Genomic DNA, 23,771 nt, shown 5'->3' with positions numbered 1-23,771 from the left:
ATTTTGAATAACCACAGATTTTACACTTCACCAGGATATGAATTTTTGTCCCAACCTTGAGCAATTTTTAAAATTATTACCAATTATAAAAAAAGTGGAAACTCAGCATGTTCTGGTGTGCTGAATAAATTGGCTGCTTGCAAAGTATGAAAGGGAAGCTCTTTGCATCATGGGACCACAATGGAATTAAATGTTACTAATCCCCTGAAGTCATCTTGGAGCAACCATTCAAAATTTTGAATTGACTTCATCTGTTACGGTTTGAAGTTAAATTGAGTTGCAGGGAGGGGAAATGGAAGAAATTTCTCTCTCTCTGATTTGAAGGTAAAAGTTGTTGGAGATCTGGAATTGATGAGGAGACATTAACATAATTGTGTGACTTGCTGTAATTAGGTGGAAGGCTTTAATGCAATTCCCCGGTCTGACTTCCCTTTTATATCTTAACATGCTGACATATACATTGCCCAGTTCATTCAAGAATTCAATTTTGTGCTGTGCCTTTCCTGTGACAAATTATCAAAGATGAATTACAGGAAACAAAGGACACGGACCTCGGAGACAATTAGCAGAGGTTAATGAGGGCACAATAAAGTCAGTAAGCACTGGAGCTCTTCATTTAAGGCTGGGAGTGCAGGATGGTAGATGAAGAAAGACAGCCATTCAGTATGTTAGAGACAAGAGTAAAGGGCGGGTTCTGGGTCATGGGGCTGGAAGTAGAATTGAGTGAAAGTCTAAAAAGATAAGATTTTATATTTTAGACACTGGATAGTGGGGAGACAATAGAGGTTGGTAGGGAGAGTGTGAAAAGAGAAAAAATGTGAGATGGGATATGAACAGTGGAGTTCTGGATAAGTTGAAATTGACGTGTGGTGAAAGTTTGGAGGCCAGGTATGCTTGTCTACAGTTCTGGACACAAACTGTGAAGAGATTTGACTTAGTCATTGTATTTCAGTCTTTTTATATCGCTTGTGGAGCTAATTTTTAGACATTACTAGCCACATACATTCCCATACCAAGAACATGCAATCTATCACCAGAGCTCTTGGCCTATCCAGTAAGTCCGCAATTTTAAAATTCTCATCCCTGCTTTCAAATCCCTTCTTTGCCTTGGCTCTCCCTCTCTCTTTAACCTCCTCCAGCCCTAAAACCCCCTGAGATTTCTGCATTCCTCCACTCCAGGTCTCTTGCACATCTCCAATTTTAATCATTTCACCATTCGGCTGCCGTTGCTCTTAACACCAAAATGCTCTCCCTAAACCTTTGCACTTCTCTTTACTTCTTTTAGGATGGTCCTTAAAATCTACGTCTTGTTTTGGTCATGACCCTAATATTTCTTTCTGTAACTTGGCGTCAGATTTTGTTTGATAAAGCTCCTGTGAAGTGCTTTTGGATATTTTACAACTGTATAAATGCAATTGTAATTTAGGCCTGGAAATGTATGCACTCGTGCATTTTTCAACATTGCTTTTACCATCCTTGTAGGCAAAACTTGGCCTCCGCAGTTTCTTTTCTCCTTCTGCCAGCTACTGAACTAATGTCAGGAGCTGGGCTTGGGAAGACTGGGATACTGCAATCCTGTTCCATATTTTGTTGTGGCACTGGGCTTGCATGGTTCAAATCAAAGCCAAATCATTGAAACATTGAAGGACATTAGTGATGTAAATGTAAGCTGGCCACTATTGTGGATGAGAGGGCAGAAGTATAAATTTCAAATTACGCTTAGGATTGGTATTTCCTCCCATCATGCAGTGTGTGCATGGGACAGAAGCCCAAAAAGAGCATCTGATGTTGTGTGCTTCACTCCCTTGTGTCATTGCTTTCTGTATAGTGACTATTGATCTTAAGAGTTTACATCAATTGACCATTGAATAAATGCTGTTCTCAGGTTACTTTGCTGATGGGATATGGTCTGTTTGTTGAGGCCGCAGTACTGATTTCAGGAGAGGATTACTTGATTAGCCTTTTGGTACTGTATTATACCGAAGTGGACTTCTGCAACATTTTACAGGCCCTACGCAAAATATCTCTGTGGTGCTGAAAAAAACAAGATAATGCAGCGTACATATATTTCCAAGGGCAGTCAATGGCAAGTGAGCAGCAACATTTGCCTTTGGCTGCAGTTTTCTTTCTTAAAAGCATCTTTATAAATTTATTATATCTGAATCTGTGTAGTGTCCTCTATTTATAGACTTTGCAGGACGTGAGACCTTCTCTATTGTCTGTTTTGTTTCTGCATATTAATGTTTGTTTTGTGTGGACAGTGTGCACATATATGTATTGGTTTCAACAAATCCCTTGATTTTAAAAAAATGGTCCAAGTCCACAGTGCTTTTGTAGAAATTATACATCTGTTCTGTTTGTAAAGGCCGAGATCATTGTTTATTTGATAGTTTAATTATGCTTTAAATTGCTTTCATCAAACTGCTGGTAAATCCACGAAAACATTCATCATCCAGTTATCAAACGTTATATTAGTTTGGGAATTTTCAGCTTTGCTGGCACAGCTAATAAATATGTAAAGATAATAAATGGATTCCAGTGATTTGCACATTACAGGAAATGGTGGGGTGAATGGTGAGATTCAGATTAAATCTTTCAGTTGAAAATCTGTGTAAATATATACTTGGTCTGTGTGACAATATGATGAACAGGCAATTATGCCAGATCTTCTCGGTTACTGAATATCTAACAACCATTTCAGGTGCTGAGTGGCTTGCTGCAGTTTTATTTTTTCAAATGAACCATCCAGGAGCCTTTTCCTTTAAGTCGTAGCTCGGTTCTGAAATGTGTATTTGCTATATAATCAGACTCGTATTACACTTCATTGTGTTATCAAATGATTGTCATGTTTTGAGGTCATTATATTAGATATTCACTTGAGTTAAGTATCACCCCCCCTGAATAATGGACCAGATAAACGTTTTTATTGAATTGAGACGCAGGCTTGAAGCTGAAGTGTTTTTAGCCTTATTGAATGGAAGATCAGACAGCAAAATGTGAGATTTATGTCTCTCTGCATTCCTTGCTTTACAAGACAACAGACATAACTTGTCCCTTCAAACAGAGAACCATTTACCATAATATTCTCAGCAATATCACCCTGGCTTAGCTCGCCTAGACTCTTTTTTTTACTGATTCAAGACTGCCAATATAAATCTCCAGGAAGAATTCTCTGCCAATTTGGAATCAATTACAGGGAATGCCATCCAGTCAAAGCCATCGTTGTCTTGTTCTCAGCAACAACTGTCACTCAAAATTACTGATGGACTTGTAGTCGGAGCCAATCCTTTAAGTGGCGCACAATGGCCTTTTTATCTTCTAGCTACAACAACTTGAATTAAAGAATGCCTTAAGTGGCAAGGCACTTCTGACAACATTACAAAATAGTTGGAGCTGTGAATTTGTTTTCCCTGATTTTTGGGTACAGGGACCATGGTTCCTGACCTGTCTGCACCCATTGGAAATGAGGTGGGCAGCATGTAAGATTTGTGTGCCTATCTCATTTCTTCAATTGTAACATGTTCTGTGTCTTGAACATTGCATGGCCAGTGTCCAGAAAGCACTGCAAGGGGTAGCATTGTGATGAAACTGTATGTTAAATGCAGCCTCCCCCTTTTAAAGGTGGAGTCCCTATAAGAGATTGGTTGCTCGATGCATTTTAACACTGAGAAGGAGAATGGCAAACCAGGTGAAGGAAAGGGCTCCCTATTTTAGTAACATCACCTTGGGTACACTAGTCAGAGAGGTGGAAGGAGGTTACATTTGAGCTGGGGGCAGGAAGCATCAATTAAGAGTATGTGCGAGGAATGGGAGCAAATGGCAAGGATGGTTAACGTCCAGAGTGTGACTCCCAGAACATGGCAGCAGTCCCATTAAAAAAAAAGACCTTTTTAAAAAAAACTTTTACTCCATCCTTAAAGTTACAAAGCCAATGCTCAGAATGGACCAGGCAAACCCAATCCATTCCTTGCTTCAAAAACCAAATTCAAAATCCAATTGAATCCAATTCATGGTCCCCACAAGAGAAACAAAAAGACCCAAGCTGACAAGATAAAGCATTGCGCCCCATCTTGAGCTTGATCTTAGTCAAAAGGCCAACTTGGCTAGTCAAGGTGAGTGAATGTAGCTACACATAAGATCACGCACTCATCATACCAACCACCTCGCACATTGCTCAATGCATCGCAACTCCATCGTTCACCCAGGAGGACTCCTAGACTCACCCCTAGCATCAACTGTACCTCACCTACACATATCTCCCAAAGTGAAATGTTTCTTGTGCTTTCCAGAAAGGGCCTTGTTTTTGAAGTACATTTTTTAACCAGGTGATTATTAATTGATGAAATGAACTTCAAATTTTTAAATTGTAAACTTAAACTAGTTAATTTTTAAATGGATTGCAGTTTGCTTTAAGAGCTGAACATGATTTGATGGCCTTATCATTAGGGTGTGTGCAGAGGCTGCTGTTTTAGTTTGTTTTGTATCTGTGCAGTGCAGAGAACATCTCAATTAAACCTGTTGTGTCTTAGTTTGAATCTATGTGTGTAAAACACATTTTATCTTTATGTAAAATCCAGAACCCGAAACATAGTTAGGACATTACACTTGTCTTCTGTTTTTAAGAAAATCCAGTTTTCCCTCATACATCTCGATGGAAGGGACTTGTTCAAAAATGTGATGAGGTAATGAGCAAGCAGTATCCTAGCTTGGGACAGTCAGTATTAAATATAAAATTAAAAGTGCTGTAGCTGAATGTGGTGATGCCTGATAGAAGCCTACAGCATGTCAGCTGTTCGGATGCAACATTTGTGCAATTCAGATGTTGACATTTACATTAAGAAAGCCTGAGGCAGGTTCCGATTTATTGCATGTAAACCAAATGTCGTCTTTATCAATCAGCAAAGTCAAAGCTTCAGTCACATAAATGTTCTAACAGTGGCTGCCATGTCATGTTGGCAGTTCCACATGTACTGTACTTGGAGCTTCCTGAATGGATTTCTAAGCTAAGGTGAGGAATGATGAAATAACAACAAAAAATTGCTGGAAAAACTCAACCGGTCAGGCAGTATCTGTGGAGAGAAACAAAGTTAAAATTTCAGGTTGCTGATCTTTCATCATACTTCTCATGTCTACTCACTAATGAACATGGTTTTGCCATCCATGAGGTTTCTTTGATGATTACATGAGCATCATAAATGGTCACAGCACAGAAGGAGGCCATTTGGCCCACCATGTCCGTGCCAGCTCTCTGGCAAGTGCAACTCAATTAGTCCCACTCCCCTGCCCATTTTCCCCATGGTCTGCAAATACTTTCTCTTGAGTGCTTATCCAATTCCTTTTTTAAATTTCCAGTTGTATCTGCCTCCACCACACTCATAATGCATCCAGGTTCTAACACTCACTGCAAATTAAAAACAATTCTCACAACGTCATTGCTTCTTTGGTAGATAACACTAAATAGGTGTCTTCTAGTTCTCAGTCCTTCCGCCAATAAGAATAGTTTCTCTACCTACTCTGTTTAGTTCCTTTGTTATCTTGAATGCTTCAATCAAATCTTCCCTCAACATTACCCTATCTAAGGAAAACAACCTCAGTTTCTCCAATATATCCCTCATTCTTGGAACCATTCTCAGAAATCTTTCCTGCATCGTCTGTGAAGCCTTCACATACTTCTTAAAGTGTGGTGCCCATAGTTGGACAAAATACTTCATTTGAGGCATCATAACTTGCTTACTTTTGTAGAGTTGACAAGGGGGAACCAGTAGATGTGGTATATTTGGACTTTCAGAAAGCGTTTGACAAAGTCCCACACAAGAGATTATCGTGCAAGATTAAAGCGCATGGGATTGGGGGAAGTATATTGAGATGGATAGAAAACTGGTTGGCAGAGAGGAAACAAAGAGTAGGAATTAATGGGTGCTTTTCAAATTGGCAGGCAGTAACTAGTGAGGTGCCACAGGGATCAGTGCTGGCACCCCAGCTATTCACAATATATATTGATGATTTGGATGAGGGAACAAAATGTAACATCTCAAAGTTTGCAGATGATACCAAATTGGGTGGGAGGGTGAGCTGTGACGCGGATGCAGAGATCCTTCAGAATGATCTGGACAGGTTGGGTGAGTGAGCAAATCAGTGGCAGATGCAGTATAATTTGGATCAATGTGAGGTTATTCACTTTGGAAGCAAAAACAAGAAGGCAGATTACTACCTGAATGGCTGTAAATTGGGAGAGGGGAGTGTACAGCAGGACCTGGGTGTCCTTGTGCACCAGTCACTGAAGGTAAGCATGCAGGTGCAACAGGCGTTAAAGAAGGCAAATGGTATGTTGGCCTTCATTGTGAGAGGTTTCGAGTATAGGAACAGGAATATGTTGTTGTAATTGTACAGGGCCTTGGTGAGGCCACACCTAGAGTATTGTGTGCAGTTTTGGTCTCCTTTTCTAAGGAAGGATGTTCTTGCTCTCGAGGGAGTGCAGAGAAAGTTTACCAGGCTGATTCCGGGGATGGCAGGACTGATGTACGAGGAGAGATTGACTGACTAGGTTAGGATTGTTTTTGCTAAAGTTCAGACGAATGAGGAGGGATCTCATAAAGACTTATAAAATTCTAACAGAACTAGACAGGGTGGATGTAGGGAGGATATTCCCAATGGTGGGGGAGTCCAGAACCAGGGGTCACAATCTGAGGATTCAGGACCATTTAGGACAGAGGTGAGGAGACAGTTCTTCACCCAAAGAGTGGCGAGCCTGCGGAATTCATTACCATATGAAGTAGTTGATGCCAAAACGTTGAATGTACTCGAGTGCGGCTGGATATAGCACTTGGGGTGAATGGGATCAAAGGTTTTGGGGAGAAAGCCCAAAAGGATTAGGCTATTGAGTTGAATGATCAGTCATGATCGTAATAAATGGCAGAGCAGGCGCGAAGGGCCAAATGGCCTCCTCTGACTCCTATCTTCTATGTTTCTATGTACTTTGTGCCTCTATTTGCAAAGCCACAATCCCCTATTATAAAAAAATTCAACCTGCCATGCCATCTTCTATTATTTGTGCATATATACTCCCAGATCCCTCTGTTCCTTTCGCAGCCTTTAGAATTGTATATTATATTATTGCCTCTTTGTTTTTTCTACCAAAAAGTACCACTTTACCCTTCTCCACATTGAATTTCAAATGACACACATCTGCCCATTTCAATGGTCTGTTTATGTACACTGAGTCTATTACTATCCTCACAGTTCACAATACTTCCAAGTTTTGTATCATCTGTAGATTTTGATATTGTGCCCTGTATACCCAATCTTGGTTAGTAATATAGATCAAGAAAAGCAGTGGTACTAGTACTGACCCCTGAGAAACCACACCGTAACCTCTCTGCAGTCAACAAAAATGTTCGCCACTACTCTTTCCTGGTACTAGAGTCATAGAGTTAGAGAGATTTACAGCATGGAAACAGGCCCTTCAGCCCAACTTGTCCATACCGCCCTTTTTTTAAAAATCCCCTAAGCTAATCCCAATTGCCCGCATTTGGCCCATATCCCTCTATACGCATCGTACCCATGTAACTATCTAAATGCTTTTTAAAAGATAAAATTGTACCCGCCTCTACTACAACCTCTGGCAGCTTGTTCCAGACACTCACCACCCTCTGTGAAAAGTTGCCCCTCTGGACACTTTTGTATCTCTCCCCTCTCACCTTAAACCTATGCCCTCTAGTTTTAGACTCCCATACCTTTGGGAAAAGATATTGACTATCTACCTTGTCTATGCCCCTCATTATTTTGTAGACCTCTATAAGGTCACCCCTCGGCCTCCTACGCTCCAGAGGAAAAAGTCCCAGTCTATCCAGCCTCTCCTTATAACTCAATCCATCAAGTCCCGGTAGCATCCTAGTAAATCTTTTCTGCACTCTTTCTAGTTTAATAATATCCTTTCTATAATATGGTGACCAGAATTGCACACAGTATTCCAAGTGTGGCCTTACCAATGTCTTGTACAACTTCAACAAGACGTCCCAACTCCTATATTCAGTGTTCTGACCGATGAAACCAAGCATGCCGAATGCCTTCTTCACCACTCTGTCCACCTGTGATTCCACTTTCAAGGAGCTATGAACATGTACCCCTAGGTCTTTGTACTCATCCCAATGCTTTTCCTTTTATTCTGTGAACCTCAACTGTGAGTCACCTGATGAAGGAGCAGCACTCTGAAAGCTTGTGCTACCAAATAAACCTGTTGGATTTTAACCTGGTGTTGTGAGACTTCTTACTCAACTTTTTTGCCAAGTCAATTTTGTGGCATTTTATCGAATGCCTTTTGGAAATCTATTTGTACCATTGCATTAGCTTCATCAACATACTTTGTTGTCTCATCAAAAGCTCAAGTAAGTTAGTTAAATACATTTTGCCTTACCAAATCCATGCTGGTTTTTCCTAATATAATCTGCACTTGTCCAATCGCCTGGAGTACCTTCTCTAAAAGCTTTCTCAATAATGATGTTAAACTGACTGGCTGTAGTTGCTCGGTTTATCCTTATGTCCTTTTTTGAACAGGGGGGGTAACATTTGCAATTGTCCCATCCTCAGGCACTACCCCTGAGTTGAAGCAAGACTGGAAAATTAAGGCTAGTGCCTCCACAATTTCCACACTCCCTTCCTTCACTATCCTCTGATGCATCCCATCCATTTCTGGTGACTTATCGATCATCTTTACACAGCCAACCCATCTAATAACACCTCTTCACCAAATTTTAGCCTATCAGCATCTTTACAAGGGAAGAATTATTAGGTAATTCAAACGGATGCAAAGTGCTCATGGACTTGCCAAAAACCTGGCTGAGGGATGATGATGCCTTTTCCCTAAATGAAGCCTCCCCCCCTGACTTGTATCTTCTAATACTTGCCCTGTCAAAATCACCGTGGTGTTTTATTTTCACCAACTCACACCTTGGCCTGTCCTCTTACTCCTCTGCAGTTTCTTCTCAATCGAGCATCTCACCTTTTTCCTCCTCTGCTCTGTCTGCAAAATCCTCACTCTTAACTCCCACCCAAGTAACACAAACGATTTCTCACTGATACCTTCCTTACTTTCCTCCCTCAACCTCTGCAGTGAATTAGCTCCCATTCTTAGTGATTTCAATATACAACTTAACTCATCTTGCTCTCCCTCCCCTGACATCATTGCCACTTTATCTCCTCTGCAATATCTCTTTCCTTGTAAACTCCCCAACCCACATTCACGGCCAACGTAGCATCTCAAGTGGCCTCAGTACTCTCATTATATTGATCACAGATAAGACCATCACTGAACATTTTCTTGTATTACTCTTCACCTATCCTAATTCTTGTGCACACTCCTGGAACAGACAATTCATTTTATTTCCGTCACCCAACCACAATTTACTTACAACTGCACTATTGTTCTCTCTGCTCTCACCCTTAACTTGCACCACTTTCCAGTATCTTGTCTGTCTCCTCTCATGTTTTTTCCAAGCTCAGCTTGTTCACGAGACCCACTTCCTTCTTTGACCTTGTTTCAACAAACTATTGACCACCCAATTTCCTTTCCTGCTTCTTATGTTAGAAAATATTAACAGATCCTTCTCTTCAGATATTGTTCATTTCCTTCAAATTGGCTGACATCTTCCCTTTCATCAAAAAAACCTTTGATCCCACCAAGCTTGCAGATTAGTCTCCATCTCCAACCTCCCTTTCCTCTCCAGTGACTTTGAATGTGATCTCACCTCCCAAATCCTTGCCTACCTTCCAACCTTTTTCAGAAATTCATGTTGGAATCCCTCCAATCTGGTGTCTGCCCTGCCACAGTAGTGAAACAGCTCTTATTGCCACAAATATTATCATATGTGACTGCAACAACATTAAACTTTACTGTGCTGCTACTCACCGTTTTCTACTTACTTGCAGCTTCCTTGCTTCCCTTTTCACACCGTTGACCGCACCATTGTCTTTCGATGTCCTTCCAGCTGGGTGGAGCTACACTTGCCTAGTTACAGTCTTAGCAATCTAATCATAGCTGGGGAATCACCTGCAATGGCTTCTCTTCCTGCTCTTGCATTGTTATCTCTGGTGTCTCATAGACATCTATCCTTTGACACCCTTCTTTTCTCATCTACATATTGCCTCTTGGCAAAGTCATCTGAAAACACCATCATCTTATACCTCATGTCCACCTCTCTCAACTCTTCTGCTGTCTCTAAATGATCAGACTGCTTGTTTGACATTCTATACTAGACAAGCAGAAATTATATAAGCAGTTATATACTGAGAAGACTGGAAACATTGCCTTTGGTGGCTACTTCAAACTCCGTTTCCTTACCAATTCCATACATCTCCCAGGCAATTGTCTTCAGACCGAACCTGTGATGTATGTGGACTGAATGGCCCTTTAAGGGAGCAAGTCATGTGTCCCTCGGGAGTTTTAAGATCTGCACAGGGACTGCCCTGGGAGAGTGGAGTTGGAGTGTGAAGCCAGCAAGACCTTAAATAAAATACCTGCAATTTCCCCACAGCCAGACACCAAGGAGCAGAATACATAAAACTGGTGACGAAGGTGGATCACAGGATCCAGACTGTCATCTGGAACCATCTGCCGAGACCCACAATACGGGAAAGAAAAACCCCCTAGGACAGGTAGGACCGCTGAAAAAATATTTGCAAGGCCCTATCTCCATGGTTGGCGCAGGCAGGCTTTGGCTTCTTTCACTGCTATCTATATGGCAGGCAGTTCGTTTTACTGATAAACCACTGACCGCTAACTGCAATTTTGGGACCTCACGCAGGGATTCCATTGATAGTTCCAGCGGTGGATGTTGATATTGTCTGCCCACTCATACATACAGGATTCACTACCGCCAATCGGACCAACATGCAGATGCGGATGCATTATCCAGGCTGCCGGTGCCTGGTAATAAAGAGGCCCTGGATGAGATTATTCAAATTATGTACTTTTCACAAGAGGATTAAGTATTATTAATGCTACTCAAGTGAAGAACGTTACACGGAAGAATCCTATACTAAGTCAAGTGATGGACCTCATCTGCAAGGGAAGAACAAGCCAGCAGAATCTGGAACTGAAGCCATATCTAAGACGTCGGCAGGACAGGCATTTGATATGCGGCATATGGGTATCCAGGGGTGATGTGGATGAAAGAGGTGGCCCGCAGTTGTGTGGTGGCCGAAAGTGGCTGTGAGCATAGAGGAAAAAGTAGGCTCTTGTGTATAATATTCCAAAATTCATAAAGCACTGCCTGCGTCACCATTACATCCATGGGAATGACCAAGGGAGCCTTGGGAATGGGTCCACTTAAATTTTGCAGGGCCGGTGGAAGGCCATCTGCTGCTGGTGGCCGTCGATGCATATTCAAAGTAGCCGGAAGTGATATGTATGAAATCCGTGACCACGGAAATGACCCTTGACAAGCTCAATGACATGTTTGTTAGGTTTCTGATATCGAGACCAGGTTGTGAGCGACAAAGGACCACCGTTTGTGTTGCAGGACTTTGTGGATTACATGAAGGCCACACGAGAGGAGGGTTCCCTGACACACAGTTTGGGTACAGGAATACTCCCCATGCAACAACCAAATGCTCCCCAGCGGCTTTGATTTTTGGAAGGCAGTTGCATACAATGTTTGACCTACTGAGACCGGATGGGAAAAGAAGAGTGGAGAGAAACCAGGAAGTGCAGATGGCCCCAAGGAGAAAATGCTGGAAAATCTCAGCAGGCCTGGCAGCATCTGTAAGGAGAGAAAAGAGCTGGTGTTTCGAGTCCAGATGACCCTTTGTCAAAGCTGGTCAAAGTGCAGACGGCCTGTCTAGCCGAGCATGCCAAGGTGAGGGCATTCCAGAAGGGCGAGTTGGTACTTGCCAGGAACTATTCTTTGGGGAAAAGTGGAATTCGGCTGCAATTATGGCCAAGAAGGGCCATTGCTCTATACAGAGGAAACCCAGGGCGAGTTGGTTTGGTGATGGCATGCGGACCAGTTGCTTGTGGCCCCATTTCAAAGAGTGGGAACCTCCTCAACTGTTTCAAAGGCGCTCTGGACAGCATCAGCAGAGATATCAGAAGAGGGAGGCATGGAGCCCATAGCCCCTCCGCCTAGTGAGGAAAAGGTGGGGCCAACACTGTCGACCAAGGACGTGAGGGAAGAGGGTTCACCAATGGGGGTTCCGCTTAGGCCAGGAATGAATCAAAGTCCGGTTCCAGCTCCAAGGAGGCCATTATCCCACAGACAGATTGATCATGTCAATGTAATTATTACCTTAGAAAAAAGGGAGAATTAAGTATACTACGTTTCCATTTCATTGCATCTGGTTAATTCTGTAAATTGCATGTAAATAGTTAGATTCTGTTTTTTGTTATGGGGAAATTGTTCTTGAAGGGGGAGGAGTGTTAAGTATGTGGAGTGCATGGCCCTTTAAGGGAGCAAGTCATATGACCCTTGGAGTCTTAAGATCCGCATGGGGACTGCTTTGGGGCAGTGAAGTTGGAATTTGAAGCCAGCAAGACCTACAATAAAATACCTGCATTTTCCCAAAGTCTGGCTACGGATGGAGTTCTTTTTGTACACCAAGGGAGCAAAATACATAAAAGAATCAGACTATTTGTAACTTTGGTATCATGCTTCATTCTGGGATAAACATCCAAGCATGATTCTGTGCCATCATTAATACTGTCTACTCCACCTGCTAAACATCGCCAGACTCTGCCACTTCTTCAGCTCTCTGCTGCTGAAACCTTCACCTATGCCTTCATTGCTTTGAGGCAAATGACTGACATACCCCTGGCTAACCTCTCAAATTCCACCTCCATAAACACCAAAATTCTGCCCATGTCCTTAACCCACCATCCTGTTCACCTATTGCCCCTCTGCTCACTGGCTTACATTGGCACCCACTTAAAAGCAATGCCTTGATTTTAAAATTCTTATCCTTGTTTTTACGTTTCCCCATGGCCATGTCAATCTCCTGCAACCCTTCGAGATATCTGTACTCGTCTAATTCTGGCCTTGTGAGCGTCCCTGATTTTAAATGCTTCACCATTGGTGGTTGTGGCTTCACCTGCCAAGGCCCTGATCTCTGGAATTTCCTCCCTGAAACTCTTCACCTCCTTTTCATACTTTGAGATGCTCCTCAACACCTACCTCTTCGACCAAACATTTGGTTACTCACCCTAACAAAATAAACTATGAGGGTAAATTAACAAAGAATATAAAACTGACAGTAAGAGCTTCTTTAAAAATATAAAAAAGGAAGTGAGATGTCAAAGCGAACATAAGCCACTTAGAAAATAAATCTGGGGGGGGATAGTTAAGGGGAACAAGGAAATGGCAGAGGATTAAACAGATATTTTGCATCAGTCTTTCCAGTGGTAAGTACTTTGAACATCCCATTAATACTAAAGAATACGGGGAGGAACTAAGCACCATCACCAGAGAAGTAGTATTAGAAAAACTAATGGGGCTAAAGGCAGATATATCCCTGACCCTGCTGGTTTGCATCCTAGGATCCTAAAAGAAGTAGCTACAGAGATAGTGGATGCATTGATTGTAATTGTCCAAAAATCCTAGCTTGGATTCTGGAGAAGCACTGGAAGATTGGAAAATTGCCAGTGTGCACCCAAAGAACAAAGAACAGTACAGCACAGGAAACGGGCCCTTCGGCCCTCCAAGCCTGTGCCGCTCCTTGGTCCAACTAGACCAATCGTTTGTATCCCTCCATTCCCAGGCTGCTCATGTGACTATCCAGGTAAGTCTTAAACGATGTCAGCGTGCCTGCCTCCACCACCCTACTTGGCAGCGCATTCCAGGCCACCACCACCCTCTGTGTAAAAAACATCCCTCTAATATCTGAGTTATACTTCGCCCCTCTCACCTTGAGCCCGTGACCCCTCGTGAACGTCACTTCTGATCTGGAAAAAAGCTTCCCACCGTTCATCCTATCTATCCCCTTCATAATCTTGTACACCTCTATTAGATCTCCCCTCATTCTCCGTCTTTCCAGGGAGAACAACCCCAGTTTACCCAATCTCTCCTCATAGCTAAGACCCTCCATACCAGGCAACATCCTGGTAAACCTTCTCTGCACTCTCTCTAACGCCTCCACGTCCTTCTGGTAGTGCGGCGACCAGAACTGGACGCAGTACTCCAAATGTGGCCTAACCAGCGTTCTATACAGCTGCATCATCAGACTCCAGCTTTTATACTCTATACCCCGTCCTATAAAGGCAAGCATACCATATGCCTTCTTCACCACCTTCTCCACCTGTGTTGCCACCTTCAAGGATTTGTGGACTTGCACACCTAGGTCCCTCTGTGTTTCTATACTCCTGATGACTCTGCCATTTATTGTATAACTCCTCCCTACATTATTTCTTCCAAAATGCATCACTTCGCATTTATCCGGATTAAACTCCATCTGCCACCTCTCCGCCCAATTTTCCAGCCTATCTATATCCTGCTGTATTGCCCGACAATGTTCTTCGCTATCCGCAAGTCCAGCCATCTTCGTGTCATCCGCAAACTTGCTGATTACACCAGTTACACCTTCTTCCAAATCATTTATATATATATATCACAAATAGCAGAGGTCCCAGTACAGAGCCCTGCGGAACACCACTGGTCACAGACCTCCAGCCGGAAAAAGACCCTTCGATCACTACCCTCTGTCTCCTATGGCCAAGCCAGTTCTCCACCCATCTAGCCACTTCTCCTTGTATCCCATGAGCCTTAACCTTCTGAACCAACCTGCCATGTGGGACTTTGTCAAATGCCTTACTGAAATCCATATAGACGACATCCACGGCCCTTCCTTCATCAACCGTTTTTGTCACTTCCTCAAAAAACTCCTCCAAATTTGTACGGCACGACCTCCCTCTTACAAAACCATGCTGTCTGTCACTAATGAGATTGTTCCGTTCTAAATGCACATACATCCTGTCTCTAAGAATCCTCTCCAACAACTTCCCTACCACGGACGTCAAGCTCATCGGCCTATAATTTCCTGGGTTATCCCTGCTACCCTTCTTAAACAACGGGACCACATTCGCTATCCTCCAATCCTCAGGGACCTCACCCGTGTCCAAAGAAGCGACAAAGATTTCCGTCAGAGGCCCAGCAATTTCATCTCTCGTCTCCCTGAGCAGTCGAGGATAGATGCCATCAGGCCCTGGGGCTTTGTCAGTTTTAATGTTCCCTAAAAAACCTAACACTTCCTCTCTTGTAATGGAGATTTTCTCTAACGGGTCAACACCTCCCTCCGAGACACTCCCGGTTAACACGCCCCTCTCCTTCGTGAATACCGATGCAAAATATTCATTTAGGATCTCCCCTATTCCCTTGGGTTCTAAGCATAATTCCCCTCCTTTGGCCCTGAGAGGTCCGATTTTCTCCCTGACAACTCTTTTGTTCCTAACGTATGAATAGAATGCCGTAGGATTTTCCTTAATCCTGCCTGCCAAGAACATCTCGTGACCTCTTTTTGTCCTTCTAACTCCCCGTTTGAGTTCTTTCCTACTCTCTCTGTATTCCTCCAGAGCTCCATCTGTTTTCTGTTGCCTGGACTTAACGTACGAGATTAATCTTTCCCCTATCCATAAAGGGAGCGAGGCAAAAAGCAGGTAACTATAGACTGATTAGCCTAACATTTACTGTTGGAAAAATGTTAGAATTAATTATTAAGGAAGTAATAGCAGCACATTTGGAAAATCATATTCTAATCAAGCAGAGTCAGCATGGCTTCTTGATGGGGAAATTGTGTCTGACAAATTAGAGTTTGTTGAGGAAGTCTCAACCAGAGTGGATAGAAGGCAACCAGAAGATGTGTTGTATTTGGACTTCCAGAAGGTGTTCAACAGGGTACCTCATAAAAGGTTAAGGCATAAGATGAGAGCCCATGGTGTTGGAGGTAGTATATTGGCATGGATAGAGAATTGGTTAATGGGTAGGAAACTGAGAGTGGGGAAAGGGGGCTCTTTCAGGTTGATGACCTGTAACCAGTGGGGTTACACAGGGATCAGTGCTGGGACCGCAACTGTTTACAATATATATTTATTTGCAGAAAGGAAGCGAATGTACTGTAGCCAAATTTTCGGATGACACAGAAATGAGGTAAAGACAAGTTGTGAGAGGGATACAAACAATTTGCGAAAAGATATTGAAAGGTTAAGTAAATGGACAAAAGGTTGGCAAATGGAGCATAATGAGGCAAAATGTGAAGTTGTTCATTTTTGAAGGGAGAACAAAAGAATAGCATATTATTTAAATGGAGAAGAACTGCAGACACGGTGGTACATGTGCACAAAACACAGAAAGTTAGCACACAGGTGCAGCAGGTAATCAGGAAGGTTAATGGAATGTTGGCCATTATTTCAAGGAGGTTGGAGTATAAGAGTAGGGAAGTCTTGCTGCTACTGTACAAGGTACTGATGAGACTACATCTGGAGTACTGAGAGCAGTTTTGGTCCCCTTATTTAAGGAAAGATATTATTTTATTGGAGGCAGTTCAGAGAATGCTCACGGGGATGACCCCTGGTATGGAGGGATTGTCTTCTGTGGGAAAAGTTAAACAGATTGGGACTCATTGAAATTTGCAAGAATGAGAGGTGATCTCATTGAAACATATATGATGCTTAAGGGCATTGACAAGGTAAATGCTGAGAGAATGTTTCCCCTCACGGGAAAGTGTAGGAGCAGAGGGCATAGTCTCAGAATAAAGAGACACCAATTTAAGACTGAGATGAGGTGGAAATTCTTCTGAGGGTTGAGTCTTTGGAACTCCTTGCCACAGAGAGCTGTGGAAGCAGAGTCCTTGTGTATATTTAAGGCTGAGATAGATAGATTTTTGATCAGTAAGTGAATCAAGGGCTACAGGGAAAGGGCAGGAAAGGAGCAGGCTCAAGGGGCTAAATGGCCTACTCTTGTTTCTATTTCTTATGGTTTTATTACAGTCTTATGGTCTAATCTCCTTATGTAGCTGCATCAAATTTTGTATTATAATACTCCTTTAAGGCGCCTTTGGAATGTTTCACTACATTAAAGGTGCTATGTAAATGCTTTTGCAACAGTCATCCTCAAAAGTAATCTCACATTTGCAAAATCCTGATCAAGGAATCAGAAGAAACAGATTAATATTTAAAACTGGAGTTGATAATCGTGAAAAACACAGCTGTATTTGCTGCTGTCTGTTCAGCTGTTATGGAGGTGCTGTGTGTATTATGCTAAATACACATCACTCGTCCTGTTCTCAGACAGCAATCAATTTGTGAATTTTTGTGAATGGCATGGACACCTGTTAAAGTGTCAGCCAAGCTTATATGGCCAAGTTGTGGAGTCGGCTGAGATTACTACCAGCTGATACCAAGTTGATAGGTTTCTTATATTGGTCCCCAACAAATGTGGATAATTTCCTCTGTGTGAAAAATTTGGAAATTTGCTTTTCGTAGACAAGCAGTGCACAGAAATGTTCTCCTCCTCTCACCCTCATTTGTTGGAGTTTGTTAATATGTTTTTCATCATGGATTCAGTATCGTAACTCCTGAGAGATTTTTATAGCTGACAGAGAGAAGTAAAAATGTTAATACCTTATTGCTGGAATGGAACTGGTATTAAAATCATGAAAGCAGTTCCAAAATTATATATTAAAGAAACTTCATTGTTTTGAGTGTATCCACCCTATAGTGTTCCATTCTCAAGATCTTATACAGCATACCTTACTCTTTCCCAAACAACTTTTATTAAAATATTTGGAAAGAACATCATGCAACTTTTGAATTGCACTGAATTGTTAGTATTGAAATGAAGGCAGCAACTGTTTAAGTGTAACCAGCTTGGTCAAGGAGCAGTGAGATTTACAGATGGTCAGGTGATTGATGGAAAGATGTTCAGAGCACCTGGGAGCTTTGCTCTTTGTCAAAGTGCTGCACAATCCGTTGAAGCATCCAGACAGCATCCCGGACTTCTGTCTTGGATAAAGGTCGACATGACTGACCTTCCAACATTCATTTAGCACTGTACTGGATTGTCAACCAGATTATGTATTCAAACCTATCCCTTTGACCCAGAAATTACCATGCTTTCAATTGGGCAAAGTTGACATGCCCTGTGGCTACAATGTTCTTTTTGATGAAACAAGAGCATTACAATTACAGAACTGTGGTTTATTATTATAGTATTTGTCTTTAAGAGTTTGTTCCTGCTATTTAAAAATTGATTTTCAGAGCAAAATATTTCAATAATCTGAGGGAAACAACTTCATTTATACATTCGTCCTGAGTGGACTTTTCAAATTATTTAGGCAGAAAATTGAAAGTGTAAGAAAATGACCTTCCAGAATCATACTGGCAAGTCCATATTGTATTTCCTTCAAGACCAATATATCCTTCCTGAGTGTGGTCCAAGAACTGCTTGTAGTATTCTAAGGTGTAGTCTAAACAGAGTTCTGTAGAGTGACTTCTACCCACCTTTGTTCTAGTCTCTAGACATAAAGACCCACATTCCATTAGTCTTTTAAAAAATTATTTTCTGTACATGTTCATGACATACTATTAATCTGTGTTCCTGACCCTCATCTTTTTGGTCTACCACTATTTCTAGCTTTACATAATTTAGGAAGTGCTCTCTTTAGGTCCAAAGTAGATTACTTTGCATTTGTCTATATTGAAAATCATTTGTCACAATTCTGATCATTCATTTAGTCTGTCAATATCTCTTTGTAATTTTAGTTTCTATCTATACAGCTTACAATGTCGTCCATCTTTTTGTCATTGGGAATTTGGATATATGGCTTTCTATCATGTTGTTGTCTAAGTGTTTTATGACTACAGTGAATCATTGAGGCCCCATCACAGACTTTTTGCAGGACTGCATTAGTCATATTCTGTCAATTAGCCCTAATTGTCTCCTTCAATTCAGCCAATTTCTTAACAGGCCAATAATTTGCCTTCAATTCCATGAGCTTTAACTTTAGCTGATTGCCGTTTGAGGGACTTAAATATCTTCTCCAGTAAATAACACCCATGGACATTCCCCTGTCCACTTCTTTAGTCACCTCTTCAAAAAATTCAGATTTGTCAAGTATGACCTACCTTTTGCAATTCCACCTGGTTCTGAAAATTTTCAATGTATTCAGTCACCATATCATTATGACTGATGTTAGGCTAGCTGGTCTATAATTACTTGGTTTCCCTCTGACACCTTTCTTAAATAGCAGAATGACATGCGCAATGTTCCAAAATAAAGAAATGGTTCCCAGATTGTGAGAACATTGCCAGATTATATTCAGGGCATCTATAATGGACTCACCTTTTAAATCTCTGGGATGTAAACCTGGGGTCCTGGAGATTTGTGTCTCTTTCGCGCCATAATTTCTCCATTATAGTTATTTTGCTTTTGTTAGTTTTATTGAAACTCTGTCCATGATTCAGTAATAGTTTCCTAAAAATGTCTGGCAAATGCTAACCTTTTCCTCTACTGCAAATACTACTACAAAATGACTATTCAGCATGTCCACCATTTCCTTAGTATCACTGATAACATAACAGTTATCAAGGGGCCCACCTTGCTTCTGATGAACTTAATTTTTTAATTGTAATTAGAAATGTTTTTTCTATTATTTAATATCCAGCTCAGATTTCTTTTCATATTCCCATTTTGTCACTCTTGTTAACTGTTTTGTTATTGTTCGCTGCCCTTTGTATCTTGCCCATTTGTCAGGATCCATGGGGGCGATCTTGAGCCCATGCTCTCCATTCCGATGAATGGAGGTGGGAGCTCAAGTTCGGGCGAAACCCGGAAATCACGAATCTCGCCAGTGAGATAGCTATTTCCAATTTTTGCCGCCCCTCGCCGGCAAAGTAATCAGGTTCATGCCCACAAAGAGCGAGAATTTTAATAAATTTTAATACCATTAACTGCCCTCCACCATATATTGACCCCTAGCTGTATTTTCAAACCTTGCTGATGTGATGTCATGCAGGTGAAATTTATAACAGGCTCACCCGGACATGGACCTTTCATGGGGATCCCCTGGAGGTGTGAGGGGGGGATAGTCCCCAGGGAGGGGGGACATGGCCAAATGATGGTGGTGTGGGGAAGGGGTCCGATGCTGGCGATGACTGTTGGGGTGGGTAGTGGGAGGCTGGTGAAACACGGCGTGAAATGTGTCCCCCTGTTTTTTTTGATAAAGTGCCATAAAGTCTGGTGAGAAAACCTGCCTGTTTCTCTGGAGAGAAACACTCCAGTTTTCAGTTAGACCCTGACACTTGGTCAATTTTTGTAAGATTCTACCCTAATTATTTTTGCATTTTTAAGTAATTTTTTGTTTTATGTTGTCTCTTCCCTCTTTAGTGCCCACAAATATCTTTTATGACAAATAAAACCCTTACCCTTTTGGGATATATATATTGATGATCTTGTTCTTGTTGTGCAGGGGACAGTTGCAAAGATTGCAGATGATGCAAAGCTTGGAAACATTGTAAACCATTAGGAGAACTTCAAAAGGACACAGACAAGTGGTGAAGTGGGCAGATAGGTGGCAGATGAATTTTAATATAGAGAAGTGTGAGGTGATTCATTTTGATAGGAAAAACAAGGAGAAACGATATAAAATGAGGGGTACAACTCTAAAGGGTGTACAGAAGCAGAGGGAGCTGGGTGTATATATGTATAAGTCATTAAAGGTGAATAGGACAAGTGGAGAGAGCAGTTCATAAAGGAACCAATGTCCTAGGCTTTATTGATAGTGGCGTGAAGTGCAAAAGCAAGGAGGTTATGCTAAACCTACATAAAACACAAGTTAAACCTCAGTTGGAGTATTGTGTGCAGTTTAGGGCACCACACTTTAGGAAGGACGTGGACATTGTGGAGAGAGAGAGTGCAGGAGAGGTTTACAAGAATGATTCTAAGGATGGGAACTACTGTTATGAAGATAGATTGGAGAAATTGGGACCGTACTTGGAGAGAAGAAAGCTAAGAGGAGATTTGATAGAGGTGTTCAAAATCTTGATGGGGCTTGACAGAGCAGATAGGGAGAAACTGCTCCCACTTATAAATGGATTGAGAACACAAGTACACCGAGTTAAAGTGATTTGAAAAAGAAGCAAATTCAATGTGAGAAAAATCTTCTTAAAGCAGTGAATGTTTCAAGTCTGGAATGCACTGCCTAGAAGTGTGGTGAAGGCACGTTGAATTGAGTCATTGAACAGGGCATTAGATGATTATTTGAATGGAAAAAGTGTGCAGGATTACAAAGATAAGGTTGGAGAATGGCCCGAAGTCATAATGCTCTTTCAGAGTCAGTGCAGACACGATGGGCTAAATGACTCTTTTCTGCACCATCTCAATTCTGTGGGATTATAACCTGTTTATGGTCTTTTGCACATCTCCCATTCATCTTCTGTCAGAGTTGCACAGTTTACTGTAAACAATCTTTGTCTCATTGCTTCAGTCAGCTTTACCCAAATCTAGAATCTTCAGTCACTGTTTCATAGTTCTCTCTTTCAAACTCGATGTTAAACTCATTATTATTATTATAAGACAACTGTTCACATATCACCAAAATTTTAACTAAATCTGGCTCCTTACTCATTCCTAATTTAAATATGGCCGACCCCGTGTTGTTTCTAGGACATACTGCTGCAGTAGGTTATCCTGGAACCACTCAAAAAATTCACTACATTTCTGACTTGCAAGCCTGCTTATCCCAGTCTACCATTTGCTCAGTCTACAACCCTGACCCCCATCTTCATGCCCATATGGTCTATCCTTCGCCTGCTGCAATGTTCCAATGAAGTCCAAAGCAAACTGGAGGAACAGCACTTCCTCTTCTGATTAGGCACTTTACAGCCTTCTGGACTGAACATGGAGTTCAACAACTTCAGACCATGAATTCTCTCCTCTATCTTGATCCCTTTTATTTTCTGAACCCCCACAACTACCATACAGAGCCATCTGTCACTTGTTCTTAAGTTTTGCTTGCAAAGAGCCCTGATACTTGTTCTGCAATTAACACATTCTGTTCTCTAACCTTCACGCCACTGTCAGCACCTTCTTTAACACTACCACTAAGACACTCTTTGTCTTGTATTTCATGATATTTGTCTATCTCTCCTAAGTTTTCATTTACCCCTTACCTTCTATTTTGCTCCACCTATTCCACCCCCTCTTAAACAATATCAAATCTACCACATTTCTCGCTTTCTCAGTTCTGAAGATGAATCATACAGACTCAAAACATTAATCCGTTTCTTCCTCCACAGTTGCTGCCAGACTTGCTGAGCTTGTCCAGCATTTTCTGTTTTTATTTCTGATTTCCCACTTCTGCGGTATTTTGCTTTTATTGTCTTAAAGTGAGGACTTAGCTGTAAACAAATCAGAAAGATAGTGTGCAGGTACAGCAAGCAATTGGGAAGGCAAATGGTATTTGGCCTTTATTGCAAGGGGGCAGCAGTATGAGAAGAAGGCGGTCTTGCTGCAACTATATAGGTCCTTTTGAGACCACACCTGGAATACTATGCACAGTTTAGAACTTCTTAGCTGAGGAAGGCGATATTTGTTTTAGAGGAAGTGCAACCAAGCTTCACAAGACTGATTCTTGGGATCAGGGAATTGTCTGATGAGTAGATATTGAGTTGAATTGATGTTGCATGTCTCAGCTATGGCTCAGTTTTATCATCTCTAAGTCAAGGTTCCAGGTTCATGTTCCACTCTTTGAGCACAAAAATCAAGGCTGACACTCCAGTGTAGTAGTGAGGGAGATGTTGTTTTTCAAATGAGATGTTAAACCAGGGCCACATCTGCCTGTTCAGGTGGATATAAATAAGCTATGGCATTGGTTTGACAAATGGGAAGGGAGCAATCCCCAGTGTCCTGGTCAATATTTATCCCTCAGCCAATTTAGCAGACCATTTGGTCATTATCTCATTACAGTTTGTGGGAATTTGCTGTGCACACATTGGCTACTGCATTACACCAGTGCCTAGACTTCAAGACTACTTCATTGGCAGTGAAGCGCTTTGAAATGTCTGATGATCATGAGAAGTGTTACAATTATGAGATTTATGCGATTGTTATTTTGGGGGCTGTATCTTTGAGATGAAACAAAAGGAGTCATGTGACCTGTTACGAAGTCTGCCTGGCAGAAAGCCTGGGTAGTTTGATTGTTGGAGATTAAAGGTGCCCCAGATTATTTCATTGGGAACAAGGCACAGAATATTTATACACAGCATACAGGGCTGCTGCCATTGTTTGTATCCACGGATAAACTAAATCTCTAAAGTCCTAAACAGTTGTGGTTTAACTGTCCATTTACTTCCAAGAGAAAAGAGATTTGGGATCTAGCATTTGTAGCTAAATATGAGGCTCATGTGTTTCACGTTGCCATGGAGATGGACTTCGAGGGGCAAGAATATAAGTCACCCCTGAGAATTCACAGACAAGGTTAGCCTGCCAAGATCTGGATAGGGAAAAGGCTATGGGCAGCAAGAAGCTTTGTCTCTTTATGTGAATGTGGAATGTGTGTGGGAGCTCATGCTTGGATTGAAAAGTCTGAATTCAGGAGAACTTAAAATGAGGCTGGACGATTTGCCGAGCTTTTATCAAAGGAAGAATTTTTTGGGGGAAATCCTCATTGTGAAAGACAGTTTTGAGTAAAAGTTCCCAGGCTGAGAAAGAAAGAGAACAGAACTATTATCGATTTCTCTCTGTCCCATTTTCTTTCCTTTTTTTTCTCTTTTTCTCTCTCTCTCAGATTTAAAA

The 23,771-nt window shown here is 41.7% G+C and overlaps 1 protein-coding gene across 1 annotated transcript in view; it reads left to right on the top strand.

The window, feature by feature from the left end:
• The window catches only part of LOC144510644 (putative helicase with zinc finger domain), a 359,659-nt gene that overhangs the window by 178,693 nt on the left and 157,195 nt on the right, over positions 1 to 23,771 (top strand). The window lies entirely within an intron of this gene.

Source organism: Mustelus asterias, chromosome 23, assembly GCF_964213995.1.
Source record: "Mustelus asterias chromosome 23, sMusAst1.hap1.1, whole genome shotgun sequence".
NCBI lineage: Eukaryota > Metazoa > Chordata > Chondrichthyes > Carcharhiniformes > Triakidae > Mustelus > Mustelus asterias.
The sequence above is the reverse complement of the archived record's forward strand: the minus strand, read 5'-3'. Positions and strand labels throughout refer to the sequence as shown.